Source organism: Panthera onca, chromosome B4 (genome assembly GCF_046562875.1).
Source record: "Panthera onca isolate mPanOnc1 chromosome B4, mPanOnc1 haplotype 2, whole genome shotgun sequence".
NCBI lineage: Eukaryota > Metazoa > Chordata > Mammalia > Carnivora > Felidae > Panthera > Panthera onca.
Genome location: NC_138345.1, coordinates 59,780,222 through 59,796,986, shown reverse-complemented (window position 1 = coordinate 59,796,986; position 16,765 = coordinate 59,780,222). Strand labels below are relative to the sequence as shown.

Genomic DNA, 16,765 nt, shown 5'->3' with positions numbered 1-16,765 from the left:
AAGCACTTCAGTGACTCGAGAGGGTTGAAGAGATGGAACACTTCAAATTCCATTTTATCACACACACTCTTAAAGAAATCCTGAAACGGGGAGCCTGGGTGGCTCAGTTGGTTGAGCGACTGACTTTGGCTCAGGTTATGATCTCACGGTCCATGAGTTCGAGCCCTGGGTCAGGCTCTGTGCTGACAGCTCAGAGTCTGGAGCCTGCTTTGGATTCTTTGTCTCCCTCTTTCTCTACCCCTCCCCAACTCATGCTCTGGCTCTCTGTGTCTCAGAAATAAATAAATATTTAAAAAAATTATATCAAGAAATCTTGAAACAGATTAGTGGATAGCTTGTGAATATGCAATTGGGTCACTTACAAAGCCACTGTCCATTTAAATATGTAGGAACTTTGGTGGGTTTTCTCCCCCCCCACCTCTATTTTCTGAAACAAGTGATAGCAATTATAATTTAAGAAAGGTAGGTGTTGCCAGAGTTTAAGATTCTGTATTCTTTTTGGTGAACAAGATGATCAAAGAAGTAAACAATAGGGTCACCTGGGTGGCTCAGTCGGTTAAACATCCAACTTCGGCTCAGGTCATGATCTCACAGTTCATGACTTCAAGCCCCACATCAGGCTCTGTGCTGACAGCTCAGAGCCTGGAGCTTCAGATTCTGTGTCTCCCTCTTCTCTGCCCCTCCCTCACTCGTGCTCTATCTCTCAAAAATAAATAAACATTAAAAAATTTTTTAATATTAGAAAATTAAAAAAAAAAACAGAAGTAAACAATAGAGGATGATCCCATACTTTCAAAATCTTGATCTTAAGGTACTTTTTCCAAAAGAAAAGGACACTTTCTATGCAAGATATAAAAACCATGCCATTACAAAATCTATGGCTAGAGAATTCATGACGTTTTGAACTTCTAAAGTTTAGAGTTTGCTTCTTTTTCTTCCCTGAGTGCCTCAGCAGCACATACCTGCATGTAGCATTGCCTAGTAAGTGTTTATTTATGGTGACTGTGGGGGTCATTTCTTTTTAGCTTAATTTCAAAACTAGAAAATTCGGAGACGAGACAGTGAATGATTTATTTCATTGATTATCAGTTTGGTTTCCATTGATTTTCAAACTTTCTGTATTCTTACATTTTTGGAGTACCAGCTTTAAGAAGCTGAAGTTTTATTTTTATTTTTTTAAGGTAGGCACCACACCAGGTTTGAGCTCACCACCCTGAGATCAAGAGTCGCATGCTCTCCTGAGTCAGCCAGGTGCCCCTAGATAGCTGGATTTTTAAAAATCTAGTCTGACATTTGCCTTCTCTTAATGGAAAAAATCAATACATTTTCATTTATTATGGTTATTGAAATATTCGGATTATAGCTCTTTGTGTGACCTTTTCTGCCTCCCCTCCTCATATTGTTGCCTTTCAAATTCATGCAGTTTTCCTTTCCTCTTATTTGATTTTTTTCACGTGTACTAACTCAAAAGTAATACACTGTGTTTTTTTTTTAATATACTCTGTTTTTTATTTTTGTGGTTATTCCGACTATTTTAATGGAATAGTTGTCAGACTTTAGTTATTCAGCATTTTTACTTTAAAAAAATGCAAAGCCCTTAGAATGTTTTAATTCTGACCACCCCTCACTATTTATAAGTTACTATCACAGTGTTTGAGGCCAATTATTACCATTGACTTTTATTACATTACAACCAATGTTATCAGTTATTACAAACAGTCACTGATGTCCTGATGTCTTTGAATACCATTTCTTTTGCAACTGAGTCCTTCCTCTGAAACTCCTTCAGTGAGTTCTTTTGGTAGCAAAGTGTTTCAGTTTTTATTTGTCTGAAAATGTATTTTAATTCTCCCTAGTTCTTCAAGGGTATAGACTAATAGATTGACAGCTGTTTTATCAAAGCCTATCAAAGATATTATTCCATTATTTTCTGGCCTCCATCATTGCTGTTGAAAAGTCAGGTGTTGGCCTAATTGGTATTTCATTGTGAGTAATTATTATTCTATTGTGGGTAATGTGTCTTCTCTCTGCATGTCTTTTTATCTTTTGATGTTTGCAGCTGTAACTAGGTACAGACTTTTTTCCTCTCATTTTGTTTTTTAGTTTGGTTTATTTTTACCAGATCTGTGTCTTTTAACAATTCTGTGAAGTTAGAACGAGAGAGAGAGAGAGAGAGAGAGAAAGAGAGAGAGAGAGAGAGAGAGAGAGAGAGAGAGAGAGAATCCCAAGCAGGCTCCATGCTCAGCTCAGAGCCCCATGCGGGGCTGAATCCCATGGCCCTGGGATCATGACCTGAGCTGAAATCAAGAGTCACACGCTCAGCCAACTGAGCCATCCAGGTGCCTCTCTTTTGATCTTTTTATCAATTCAATTTTTGACTTCTAGAAATTTTATTTGCTTCCTTTAAAAATCTTTTCGTGCATCTCTAGAGTCTCATGTTCTTTCCTCATATTTTGAGTCTTCACTTCTATTCCTTTAAACATATTAGATATAGTTATTTTATATTCTGTGCCTGATAGTTCCAACATCAGAAGACTTTCGGGATCTTTTTTCCCTGTTGTTTCTGCCATCTCTTATTCATGGCGCCTTGCTTCCTTATATTTTGCAATATTCAACTGAGTTATTCCTTTTCCTTGGATATTTATCTATGCAAAATTTTGAGGCCTGGATTTTATTTTCTTTTGCTAGACATCTAAGGAACAATATCACCACTTTGAATAACATTTTTTGCTTAACTTTGTTTTTTTTTTTGTTTGTTTTGTTTTGTTTTTTGTATTTTTGGATCACAGTGACAATATGAATTCAGGCTGGAGATCCCAGGGAGAGTCAGTCTGTTACTTGCTGTCAGAGAGTGCTTTGACTTGGTTTAAAGGTCTGAATATTTCTTACTTTCCTGCATCTCAGGAGTTTTAAAAGATATTTTTATCCAACATTTTATTTATTTTATTGGGAGAGTCATTTACAGCATCTAATCTGCCATATGGGATAGTCTGGATATGGAATAGTCTTATAAAATTCCAAGTTGATGCAATTTATTTTTGTCAGTAGCATTTCTTTTTTAAGACGAGGAGCCAAATGATGAAAAAGCCACACAATTTGGACCAAGTTTTGCAGAATGAATAACTGAGAATTTATCACCAGGTAAAAGAGACTGTGGCTCTAACTCTGTGACCTCCATGGCACATAGAATATGACACTCGCCAGCTTTCAGGATTCACTATCCTTAAGGTCTATAACCATTGACTTTGAAATGTGAAATGTGAGTTTTAAAAGAGACTTGGATGAAATTCCACATAGTAACTTAATGTTAATAAACAAGTTGTGTTGACTTCAGTGTAAGATCTACTCTGGGAGTGGTTCCTACCTGATATTGGATAGAAAGGAAGGCATAAAGTCCCACTGATGGATGTAACCAGCTGTGCTGTGCTGACCCCCAGAGAAAACATTTCTCTTTGCCTTCTTTTTTTCCCTTTTGACTTGATCAGTTACCCTGTGGTCAGAAACAGGTATTGTTTTCTGAGAATATTTCTAGAAAATAGTTCACTTAGGAAAGTCATGTGAATAAACTACTCTTAATGCCAATAGCAAGATGGTAAACACTGTGTCCTAGAAAAAGATAGAGGACTGTATCCTGTTTCTCCCTCCATGCAACACAATGAAACCTGCTGTAGTAAGAGTTCCTTGACCAAAGGAATTAAAAGAAGGAAGCCCTATACTCAGCTGATGCTTTATGTAGCCAATGTAGATCATGATTTCTTCCAGCTTAAAAATGTTTCATGTCTTGATTTACTGCAGGCTGCTAAAGGAAATTTCCATTATCTCTGACAAAGCAGTAGCTGAATGTGGCCTCCTCACTATAGGGAGGGTAGCTCATGGCCAGTGATGGCACCCTGCCTCCCCCAGGTCCTGATCAGGAAATCTAGAATGCTGGTCAGAGAGACCACTCGCGCTGTTCACAGTGCCGGTATAAAAATCTCACAAGCAGCAAATGGGTGAAGGGGAATGGGAGATACAGGCTTCAGGTTGTGGAATGAATAGGTCATAGGAATAAGAGGCACCGTATAAGGAGTATGGTCAATGATATTGTAATAACAATGTATTGGCTAGAGAGTAGCCACCCTTGTGGTGAGCTTAGCATGAAGTCTAAACTTGTGCAATCACTATGTAGTATACCTGAAACTAATGTCGCATTGTGCGTCAACTATGCTCAAAGACAAAATCTCAAATAGCAGCTTATTCACTGACTGAGTTCCCACTGTGGTCTGGCATTGTTGCCACGGATGCGAGAGTGAGCAAAACAATCCCATCTGTGCCATCCGTAGGGACAGTTCACCGTCGTCCTCTGGTGGGGGACAGATGAAAAAAGACAATTCCATTATTAGAGTTTAATGAGGGCCTGCATAGGAGAGGTAGAAACTGCTATCTAAAGTGTCTCTATGTCCACTTTGTTGGTTTCACATTGAGCTTTTCAGCCCGAATTGTAATACATGTCACAACAGAGCATATAAAATGGCACACTGGAAATTATCTCCCTAACATAAAAGAGACATGGATGGTGGGGGAGGGTGGGGTGGGAAAGGGAGCAAGGAATGATGTGATGATGAAAATACTATAATCACTTGACCCTGTTTGACCTTTCAGAGAAGTCTTAAATATGTTAATATCAAGGGAGGCCGCTTAATAAGTGAAACATTGGTACATTTGTCTGACATAAAGTGGGAAAAGGAAGTAAAGAAAACTTTTAGTTTGGAACTAAGGAATCAAATTTTAGTATATTTCCATGTTCACAAAAGTCTTATTTTTAAAATTAATTCCTTATGTAAAGAATATTTTTAAGGCGATGAAAATAACCCTGTATGATATCATAATGCTGAACACATGTAATGCTGAACACATGTCATTATACATTTGTCCAAACCCAGAGAATATACAACACCAACAGTGAACCCTAACGTAAATGAGGGACTTTGGGTGACTATGATGTGTCAATATTGGCTCATCAATATAACGAATGCATCGCTCTGGGGGGGGGGGGCTGTTGTGATGGGGCACACTATGCATGTGTAGGTGCCGGAAGTATATGTGAAATCTGTACCTCCCTCTCAATTTTGCTGCAAACCTAAAGCTGTTTTAAAAATAAAGTTTTGATTCAAAAAAAGAATACTTTCCATCTTGGATGTGAGCTCTGAGCACCCCCCCCCCCTTTATAATACAGCCATGTAAGGAAATATACACTACAGACTAAAAAGCCCATCTATACACAGGCTCCTTAGCACTCAAGAATGTTGGGAGTTTTCTTAGGGATGATAGTTAGGTAAAGCTTAGCACTCTTGCTGGAGCATTAAGACCATTTTATCTCCTTCAGAAGCCAACCCTGAGTGCTGGCTTATGGCACCAGAGGCCCCTCTACATGCACCTTGTAATTGGGTTCTTGCTGCTTGCCAGTACCTGGACTTCCCTGTGTTCTCTCTGCCTGAGCTCTGGGCATAAAACCAGAGTTTGATAGTTAAGTATTTTGGAGACTGTCTCCCTGGTGACTGTGGTTGGAAATAATCTTTGACCTTTCCTCTATTGTTTATAGTGAAAACCTGACTCCAGGCTTACAAGCTTTCTTCTGCACTTTCCTGGAAAAGCAAGGTTGCCATATTTTCTCTTGGGCCCTGGCCATCTGGCCCACTAGCCATGCATTGTTTTCTTGGAGCAGGAGATCAGGGCAACCACCATTCTCCGGAGGGGAAGCAGGTGAAGGGAGGTGGGGGAGTGGGAAAGCCTAGTTAAGGAATACTGTGAGCACAATGCTTGCCAGGATAGCCTGGTATGATGAGAAATCTTTACTTTTTCATATCTTCTACCATATTCTTCTGCTCTGTGTGCCTTTCTCATCACTAGTCCTACCTAAAATTTTGACACTTAATTTCTCTTACTGAGAAAAAAGGTCTGTATTTAGTTAAAATCATCACATTATTGAGAGACCTAAGTTTCAAGTACATGGCCCTTTGCTTCACACTGTCAGGTCACAAAGTTAAGTTGTCTTAACAAACGGGACATAAAAGAGGGTTTTCATGAGTCCCAGGAAAATGAAATGTTATTTCTTAGGTTACAGACTGTATATGGGATGTTGTGTGCAAACTCTGGGTGCTGGTGATAGTCGATGTGAGTGGAAGTGAGTTAGGCATCAAGGAAAGGAGGGATATTACATAAAAGGACATACTCAGCCTATCTCATACATTTTGCTTAGGGCAAAATTAGCACCCATCACTTAGCATACATTTACCCAGAGGTAATTTTCCTACTTACCAGCAGGGGGGTGTAGCGTATGGTAGTCAGGTGATTGCAGTTTTGTTTTTTTTTAATTTATTTATTTGTTTTGAAAGAGGCAGTGTGAGCTAGGTTAGGGGCAGAGAGAGAGAGAGGAGAGAGAGAATCCCAGACGGGCTCCACCCTGTCAGTGCAGAGCTTGACATGGGGCTCGGTCTCACCAACTGTGAAATCATGACCCGAGCCAAAATCAAGAGTTGGATGCTTAGCTGACTGAGCCGCTTAGGAACCCCAGGTGATTGCATTTTGAAGTCTCCTTGTGAAGTAGGAAAACCAACTGGCTGTTCAGCATTAATTTGGGGACCTTGGTTTTGCATGTAACCTTTGAACAAGATGAAACTTCATGCGGATTTTTATTGGTAGTTTAAATAGCTTGTTAGACTTTCATTTGTTTTTAAAGTAAACTCTACCCCCAAAATGGGGCTTGAACCCACGATCCCCAGATCAAGAGTTGCAAGCTCTACTGACTGAGCCAGCTAGGCACCTCAAGATTTTTATGGTTGTTGTTGATTCCATGACAGGTTCAATTTTCACTAAGTTAAAAAGGTATTCATTCCCGATTCCTTTTTTTTTTTTTTTTTTTTTCTGTTTGGTTTCTAGTTGGCTGGTTTCAGTTTTTAAACTTACCTTCAGGCACATTTGTCCAGTCATGTGAAGTTCCAGGTAAGCATGGCTTCTTCCACAGGAATCAAATCTGGCCCTTTTCTGTATCCCTACATCCAAATCCTACTGGTTCTACTTTCAAAATATAATATATTCTTGAATCAAGTATGTCAACATTACCATCTTAGTCCAAAATGCCATACGTATTTCCTAGACCATTGAACTAACCTTGAAACAGGTTTCTTGTCCTTTGCTTCCCACCCACCCAGCTGTCAGGTTGAGCTACTGAGTCTCCAAAGGTTCAAATGATAATTTTTTTTTTCAAAGCACTCATCTTGGTGGTCACCTCCCTTCCCCCAATTACTTTTTGCCTTATCTGGATGGTCATCCTTGGGTCATCCCCTGACAAGTAATGCATGGAAACTAGAGATTGCATTATGTAAGAACAAATTGCTGCTGTGGAGTGTAGAGTTATGAAAAGAATATTCTAGTTCATGTTTTTTTGCAAAGGATTTTTGCAAAGGATTTCACCAATAAGGGACTCTCCCCTTAAAAACTTATGCTTCAAAATAAACAAATTCCAGGACAAAAGTTTAAGGTGATCAAAGACTCCCAAGGGTATAAGCAGAAGGTCCCATAACTTATGAGGAAGAAGGTCCAGGAATTATCAGGCAAAGATAGACTTGGGGCTATATAAACTAATACGATGACTTCAATAAATATGGTAGCATTAAATACAGGGTCAGGTTGAAAGGAACATTTGTCTTAAAGGAATTTCTTTTCTTCCTCTAGATTTCTTTTTGCAGGCTTCAAGTGCTGTTCCCTTCTCCAGCCGATCTCAAGTATGACTGTACGCATTACATCTATAACTGTAGCAAAATGAATGCCAGTCTGCAAAGTCCACTGTGTCAGAAATCTACATTTATTTTTTTTTTATAATCTAATTTCTGTTTTAAGCCCTCATTCCTCCAATGCAGCAGAAGTTAATCTCTGCTAAATTGGGCTAAACTGAGGATTTCCTACCACCCTTCCTAGAGTTGCCTCTAATTTCTGGAGGATGTTCCAAGTGATAAGAGGTGGGGCATGGGGGATGTCGGTCAGGTTTGAAGCTGGCCTCTGGCCATCATCTGTCCATGCTGGCTGGCATCCACTGTGATGGCCAACAAGGGGAACATAATACCTCCACCCCCTGCGGCTCCCACAGGGACTACACCCTCTTAGCTATCTGTTGGCCACACCTGATGGTCGTTTCTCTTTTAGGCCATTCTTGCTCTTTCCCTTTGATCTGAGAACACACAAACCCATCTGGAGCTTCAGTAATTCCCCCCACTTGAGTGGGTGGGGGAGAAGGGGAGGGGACAGCCCCTGTTCAGAGGCTACATTAGCACTATGCTCTGACTTCTTTCTAGCATGTCTCCTTTCCCCACACCTGGGAAAGCTTTGTGTAATCTTGGGTGAGAACTCATTCTCTAAATTACCAAGTAAACTTCTATATCTTATTTATGCCCTGCATATTTTCCCATTCTCCTTGAGGCCTGAAGTTTGAAGACTTAAAAGCCAAAAGAAATTCATTTTTCCTCTGCTGTTAACCTCTTCTGCCCGGGGGTAACAGAACTCAGAATAATCTATCTGCTGTTTGAAAGAGTGAAGAATGAAGAAGTGGAGAAAATATTAGGGGAAAACATTGACTAATACCTTAGTATTAGTGGTATCCTACCTCCTACTGATCAATTCCCTAAACAGAGGTAGCTGGAATAGCCTCTGAAACAAAGACTAAATGTTTGGATGTATGCTAACTGATACATATAAGCTCTAATAAAATACATAGGAGCTCGTAAGAAAAAATATTATTTGTAACAAATGGAAATTATTGAGGATATATTAGATTACATGGGGTCCATCTGCTATGATCTGACCTTGGAACCTTAGGTTAATTGCTTTACCTTTTTAAAAAAATTTTTTTAAACGTTTATTTATTTTTGAGAAACAGAGAGAGAGAGAGAGAGAGAGAGAGAGAATGAGTAAGGGAGGGGCAGAGAGAGAGGGAGACACAGAATCTGAAGCAGGCTCCAGGCTCTGTCAGCACAGAGCCTGATATGGCGCTCAAACTCATGAACCGTGAAATCATGACCTGAACCGAAGTCAGAGGCTTAACCGACTGAGCCACCCAGGTGCCCCGATTGCTTCAACTTCTAAGCATGGCTTTTCTCATTTGTAAAGTGGGAATAATAACTCTACTTCACAAGTTTTTAGTAAGATTTAAATTACATTAAATAACCAAGATGATGCATGATAGTCACTCAGTAAATGCTTGTTCTTTCATTCATCCATCCATTCACGTGTTCATCCTTTCTTTCATCAGGTATACATGCCTTACTCCTGTAATAGTAAGGCTATAGACACTGTTAAAAAACTTTTTGCAATATGAACAAACACCTGTTGGGTAAAGGGTGTGACTCTGACCTGGCCATTTGTCTCGACCGTAATAGACATATGCCCTAAGTAAGATCCGTGAAGGTAAGCCATAAATTCACTATTCCCACGGATCCGATGAACAATACTCATGACCAGGATCTTCTATTGCCCCTAATGGTTTCTAGTAAATGAGCTTTGTGCAGAAATAGTACCTTTCATGACCAAGAGCCTTTAACTGTGCACAATGTAGACAACAGCATCCCCCTCACCTCTTCTCTAAGTGAGTGTTACCAATGACATTTTCCTGGCTTCACGTAAAGAGTTGAATGGGATAAAATCTTACGCACAGAGCAGAATTCATAACTATTCTTTTTGTTTTAATTGACGTATAGTTTTCATACAATAAAATGAACAGATCTTAAGTTTTCAATTCAGTGAGTTTGGCAATTCCATACACCCATTCAGCGACCACCCAAAACAAGAAGTTAACATTTTCATCACCACGAAAATGACCCTCATGCTCCTTTCTAGTCAATCCCCATTATGGCAGAATTTTTTATTGTAAAATCTCCCAAATGTTCTTAGGGATGTCTTCTACTTAACATTTGTACTCTCACAACTCTCTTCCATTGGAAGTAAACTAATGAGAGGCTTGCATGCATCCTATCAATATTCAGAACTATTCTATGTGGTGGAAACTATTACTTCTTCTATTTTACACATGAGAAAACTGAAGCTTAATGAGATAGAATAATTTACCCAAAGGCCAAACAGCTCTTACTTCCTCAAGGTCTCCACATCTCTTACTCTCAGAGCTGGGACTTGAACTCAGATTGGGCTGATTCTAGAACCTGACTTGTAAGTCACTATGCTAAAGAGCAGATCCGTCCTGAGGTGTAGCTAACAATTGCAACTTTCCTGGGTCGGGATTCTGTGCATCTGTTATTTTGACAAAAGGAGAAAAAGTAAGTTGGCTGATTTAATACTTTCCATTTCTTTCATGAGATCCTTATAAGCTCTGTTACTCTTTCATTAACTTGTGCCTGCAAGATTTGTACCAGTTGACTGTTAAGAACCATGATAGAGATCATCATGATGATGACGGTTATGAAGGAAAACATTTTTGAACACTGACTATGTGGCAGGTGCTATGTAAAACACTGCCTCTAAATTTCTTGATTTAGTTCTCCTAATGACTTTCAGGGTAGGATCTGTTATTAGCAGTTCTACAAACTAAAAATTTGCAGCTTAGAGAGCCTGAGTGACTTTGCCCAGTCCTGCACAATGAGAAAGGGGTAGAGCTCACTCTGAATCTTGTCAGGCTGGCCTGAATGCCTGTATCTCATCCACCGCTGAAAACAGCCTGTTAATCCTCTACGTATGTCCTCAGTCTTGTTAATAAAGAATGGTCTCGGTTCCTGCCTGAACTGGATTTCACCAGTATAAATATGTGAGTGTGAACTCTGCCAGCTGGCTCGCTTTTAGATAAGATCCTGTTAGTCCCAAACACTTAGCTCCACCTGTCTTCAGAAACTTGGAAAACAGCTGGCCCTTGGCCAAATTGTGAGGTAGATGAAATTTGTCTTAGGCATTTGATCCTCCTCTGCACTCTGCCCATCCCCTCTGAGTATCCTGTCAAACAAAGACTCTTCTTTCAATTCCTGGAGCCCAAGTCTTGCCAGAATTACTGAGTCCTTCAGCCTCTGTCTGTTAATGTGTTCAGACCCTCTGATACGCCTCTGACTCCTCCCCTGCCCCAGCCTGGTGATTTTCCCGTCTGTAGCTGAACAAATTTTATTCAAGCTTTCCCACCCAAGCCTGTGCTAATGTCCTCCTGGAGGGTTGGTGAAGGACCTCCAGATGCCTGAGGCTTTCTAGAGCTAGGACCCCTATTTATTTTGGCAACCTCGGTGGTGCGGCCCCCAGGACTGGTTGGAAAGGAAGACAAGGCAGCCTTAGTGGTAACAACAGCCAATCATACAGCATTGAATCTGAATACTTAATATGTTGTAATTTATTTAATCCTTACAAGAGTCCTATGAGGTCTTAGTCAAGGCTCCAGCAAGAAAGAGGAGGCACACACAGATGGAATTCTGAAGAGAATTGAAAGCAGAAACTATTTGCAGATGTGTAGGCAGATTTAAGGGAATCAGTCAGGGATACTGAAGCACCCAGCAAACTAGCTGCCTTCAGAAGCTGTTCCCACTCACAGGCTGAAAAGGGGAGCAAGGAAATGGTGTAACTGGGGCCTGATGAGGAGCTATTCTAGGAAGAGCTATTTTGAGAAACCGTCTGCAGTCATGGAGAGATGTGGCCAGAGCCTTGGTGGTGTGACCAAGGTGGTGTGGCCTTGGTGGCCATCTCTTGGGGTGAGATGGCAGGTGAAGTGAATAGTTTGGGGTCGATGAGGTATTGAGGGAACAAACACTCTAATGTTCCCTTCCATCTTCCAATTTCCCTGTGGCTGAAACAACTAGAAGCCTGACATCAAGGGAATCTCAGTGATATAGGATTGAAGTATCAGTCACCGTGGGGTTCAGTATGGGGCAAAAGGACAGAGAATAACCAGTCCATGAAGAATCTGTGGCACAGAGAGATTAAGCAACCTGTCTTAAGTCACACAATTAGGAAGTGGCAGAACCAGGATCTGAACTGAGGTTGTCACATCTGGTCTGGTGTGGAGGGGTTCTCCCACACTTACATAGTGTCTTACAGTTTTCCCAAATGCCTCCGGGAAAGAAAGATTTTAGAAGGCTCATGCAGAAGGTATTTTGGAGCAGGTACCCCAATCATATTATTCCTACTGAATTGGGATCAATTCTAGAATCAGGCATTTGGTACTCAATAATGGATGGCACTGTTGGAATGAATCTGGGCCAACCATGGAAATTCACATGGGTCTTATGTCACTGGCCACAGAGAGGAGCCCCTATTACAGAGAAAAAGTTCCATTCATCTGTTCAAAATGTCCCTGTACACAACAGACCTCTGGAAGAAATGACTTCATGACAGATACAGGTAACACTAGTAGGCCTTGACCAGTTCAGTGGGTTAATGACAACTAACATGGTCAAGTTTATGAAACAGAAAGATCATGAAATAGTAAGTTTGTCAGCAAACCGCTGATAAGATGGGGAGAATCATTCTGCCTCAACATAGGAGAAACTGAGACTTGTGGTTTCTGTGTGAGAGAAGCCAGTACTCAATTTGAACTTCTGAAAAAAAAAGAAAGAAAGAAAGAAAGAAAGAAAGAAAGAAAGAAAGAAAGAAAGAAAAAGCCACCCACCTGGGTTGATCCCAATCAAGGCAGACCAACTGACAGAAAATACAATCATTGTGTGGAGACATTTCCTGTGAAATGAGAAGACGAGGTACGGAAAAGCACTCTTTTGTGAAAAAGAAAAGTCAAAGAAATGAAATGATTAGAACACATCTTTTCATATTAAAGAAGGAAAGCTCTAATGATAGCCTTTTATAGTTTATTATCTTATTTCTAATTAAGTTTTTGTTTTCTCCTTTGTAAAATTAGGCAGTGAGCTGACACTTTTTATATAAACCAGACAATGGCTTCTGTGAAGGAAAAGGGTGAGGCTGGAAAGAGAATAGAGGCCCAAGATGATGCACCAGAGAGTAAGAAAAATACCATACCAATATTTCTTATGTAATTTAGCAACAAAAATGTGTAGCATGTAATAGGATACTGAGGCTTCGCATTATTGCTGTAATTTGAGAAGCAAAGTGGTCTTACCAACCTAGCAGTCCTATGATAGAACCCTGTGAAAAATAAATGAAGTTCACTCAGCTTTTGATCAACTGAATATTATATGCCTAGAGAATGCTCTTTTCTACTAGACATTTTTCTCTCCTACCCTTTGTTCAAAGAATGTTCTCTTAAAATTCTTTCCTATTAAATTATTTCAAATGTGGACATTGGCTTTAGGGAAGAAATTTTCATTATATGTCAAAAGGGTATAATTTAATTGGCTTAACAGTCTTTCTAGAAGTTAGCAATTTCCAGGAGTTGGTTATTAACAATGTTTATTATACAGTAGGGTTTCAGATTACAGTTGGTTTGTTACAAGCCGTAAATACTGGAGGCATACTATATATAAATAGACATGCATGCATGAGGAATGCACTCCCTATCTTCCTTTCCTCTGGACTCCAGATTTGTTGGGATTCTGTGGGACTGACCATGTGGGGGTAGAGACCATAAAAATTTGTCAGAAGGGCTCCATTTGAGCAATGATATCAGGAAAGGAGAGTCAAAAAGGTATATAGTCTAATGTACATGCATCTAATCCTCCCAAGGGCTGGGAGTTTATACTTGCATTTAAAAGTAAAGAAAGTAAAAATTAAGGAAGTGCTGGAGGCCTAAATGAAGTTCAATCCCTTTGTGGCTTCTGACCAGAGCAAGAACTATAAAAGGCATTTCGACATACCTTCCCACATGCACAGGAAGATTATGCCTTCCCCTGTCTCCAAAGAGCTGAGACAGAAGTACGACATTTGATCCATGCCCATCTGAAAGGATGATAAAGTACAGGTTGAGTGAGGACACTACAAAGGTCAGCAAATTGGCAAAGTAGTCCAGGCTTACAGGAGGAAATACGTCATCTACCCTGAACAAGTACAGTGAGAGAAGGCGAATGTCACAGCTGTCCATGTGGACATTCACCCTGGCAAGGTAGTTATCACTAGACCAAAACTGGACAAAGATGCCAAAAAGATCCTTGAACGTGAAGCCAAATCTCACCAAGTAGGAAAGGGAAAGGGCAACTATGAGGAAACAATTGAGAAGATGCGGGAATAAAGTAATGTGATATATGACTTTAAATAAAAACTGTTAAAATGAAAAAAAAATTAAGAATGTGATAAGAATACCACCATCCAATTTGTAAAATAAAAGATTAAATTGAATAATGTCCTTAAGGATCCTAGAACTGGTTTACCTTTAAAATACTGTTTAAGCCAAGGGCATTTTTTCATAATTAATACATACAGGAAGTGGCCATGAGTATGGTCTGTAACCATTCAGAAATAAAGTATGATCAACATCGTTTTCCTATCAGATTTATATATAGTGGTTTGGTTAATGGGATAGAGAAGAAAAAAAAAAGGAGATTAAAAGTAAGCTTTGTCTCTCCTCTTTCATACTTTGGGAGGGAGGGAAAAAATAGTTTGCCGAGCTTTCACAATACATCATCTACCTGTTAACTGTCCTCGAGTTAGGGTGGAAGGGCAGTTATCCTTCATGGGGTAGGGGTGGATAATTGTTAACCTACAGACTGTAATTTTACAATAGCATTCCCCTATAGGACTTCTTTGCTTGCTAGTAAAACTGGGCTTCCACAAGGCACACCCACTCTTTTCATTCACCCAGTATCCTTTGCTAGAATCTGGGACCCATCATTGGGAACCACATGTCCCCTGGCACCAACCCATCCTCAACAGATAGCTGCCTTCCCACCCTGCATTCCACACTCCTTCCTGTGCTCTCTGTGCTCCGCTTGCCTGAGTCCTCTTTGACCTAGATAACCGGACTCTTCAGAGAAGATGACACCCAGCATGAGGGATGAATGTTGCCAAATGTAGGCAATTTTAAAGTACGTTAGTGTTAGATTAAAGACACTAATACTAGAAAATCAACATTTGCACTTCTCAATTCAGTATTAACTTCTCATTTATCTCTGCATATCATGATTTCAATGAATGTAACTTCAGCCAAGTCAGGATGATGAGCAAATGACATATTTAACAGAGAATAAAATGTTATAAGCAGCTTCAGGACTGTCTTGATATGGAATCCCATCCGTCAAATGAAAATATTGTAATTACATTTGAAAGTCATTGTATTTTGCTCTATCTAGTCATCTCATTTTTATTTATTTTTATTTTAGAGAGAGGAAGAGAGAGTGGGAGAGAGAGAGAGAGAGAGAGAGAATGAATCTCAAGCAAGCTCCACGCCCCGTTTTATTCCATGACCCTGGGATCATGACCTGATCTGAAATCAAGAGTTGGATGCTTAACTGACTGAGCCACCCAGGCACCCCTTATCTAGTCATCTCCTTATTACTCTCTGCTTTCCCTCTCACATCCACAAACCCTTCAAAAATAATGGTTACTTTTATTGAGTCTTTTATTTGCCAGAAGCTATGTACTCACTTTGTACAGGTACTGACTTGTGTAATCCTCACAACGAACCTAGGAGATGATAACTCTTTTCCTCCCATTTTGTAGGTGACAAAAATGAGTCAGGGAGGTCCACTTTTCTAAGGGCACACGACTGGTAAGAAGAGAAGAGGGCTTAGGTCTCAGAGGATCGGGTTCTACAGCCCAGGCCCTCAATCATTCGCCTGAAGTATCTCTCTGCAGAGTGTGCACTAGGTTGTGCTGCAAGAATGGTTTGGCTTGTTCTCATCTTTGCTCCCATGCATGCTGACTTATAGATAGGGCTGTTGGCCTAAGGGTTCATACCTGTGTCTTCTTCTCTTTCCTGCTTTGTGTCCCGATTCCTGTCTATAGCCCTTGTCTTCTCCCTGTGGGCACACCATCTGATTCCACGGTATTCTGAGCTCTATATGAGAGGAAGCCCGGCTAGCTGGTGAGTGCACCACTCACCGTCCCCACCTGTCCAGATATTTGAATCTGTAGGAAATCTCATGTCAGCCAGAGGTACAGGAAAAAAGAAAGACTGGGTCTTCTGGATCCAAGTATTCTCTGTAGATATTGGAAAAGGGGCTAGCTCTCTAAGTTACAAGGCCCCTTTGGATTGTCTATGATGTGTGGCTTTCAAAATTCTTGACCACAGCTTACCATAAGGGATATATTTCTATTGCAAATCACAACATGTAAATTTACATACAGAAAACTGAAATATAATGTCGTAAAAACACTTTACTATATGGGATGTGCTTTGAAAGTTTCTATTCTATTTATTTTTTTAAACGATGCCGGTCCAGATCCAGCAAACTGATTTATAACCCATTAAAAAGTTATCACTGGCAGCTTGAAACATAGCACAATAAAGAAGTATCTTTAACTCAACATACATGGAGTATTCACTAATAATAGATTTAGGCTAAAAATGATTAATTCCCTGATTATCCACAATAAATTTTGCAAGTTATTTGTGTTCTCCTCTGTTTCCTATCCTTGCTGGAGATTAAAATGCCAGGAAGGGGAGCATCATGGGAGAAACATGTGAAGTTAGACCTATGGGCACTGAGAAGGTGTTTGTACACAAAAAAGATAATGGCCTTTCCTGAATGCCAGCTAAGATTACCTCTACACAGTTACCATCCTTTAAAATACTAATATTTGGTCAGTTGCAAGTTGGGAACAATTGAAAAAATTTTAATGTGGTCTAGGTCTTAGGGAATTATTGTTAATTGTATTAGGCTGTGCTAATGGTATTGTGTTCATGTAG

At 40.0% G+C, this 16,765-nt stretch overlaps 1 long non-coding RNA gene and 1 pseudogene across 4 annotated transcripts in view; one reads left to right on the top strand and one right to left on the bottom strand.

The window, feature by feature from the left end:
* LOC132694591 (uncharacterized) overlaps positions 1–16,765 on the bottom strand; it is a 59,511-nt gene that overhangs the window by 16,216 nt on the left and 26,530 nt on the right. The window lies entirely within an intron of this gene.
* LOC132694589 (large ribosomal subunit protein uL24 pseudogene) lies at positions 13,481–14,175 on the top strand (annotated as a pseudogene).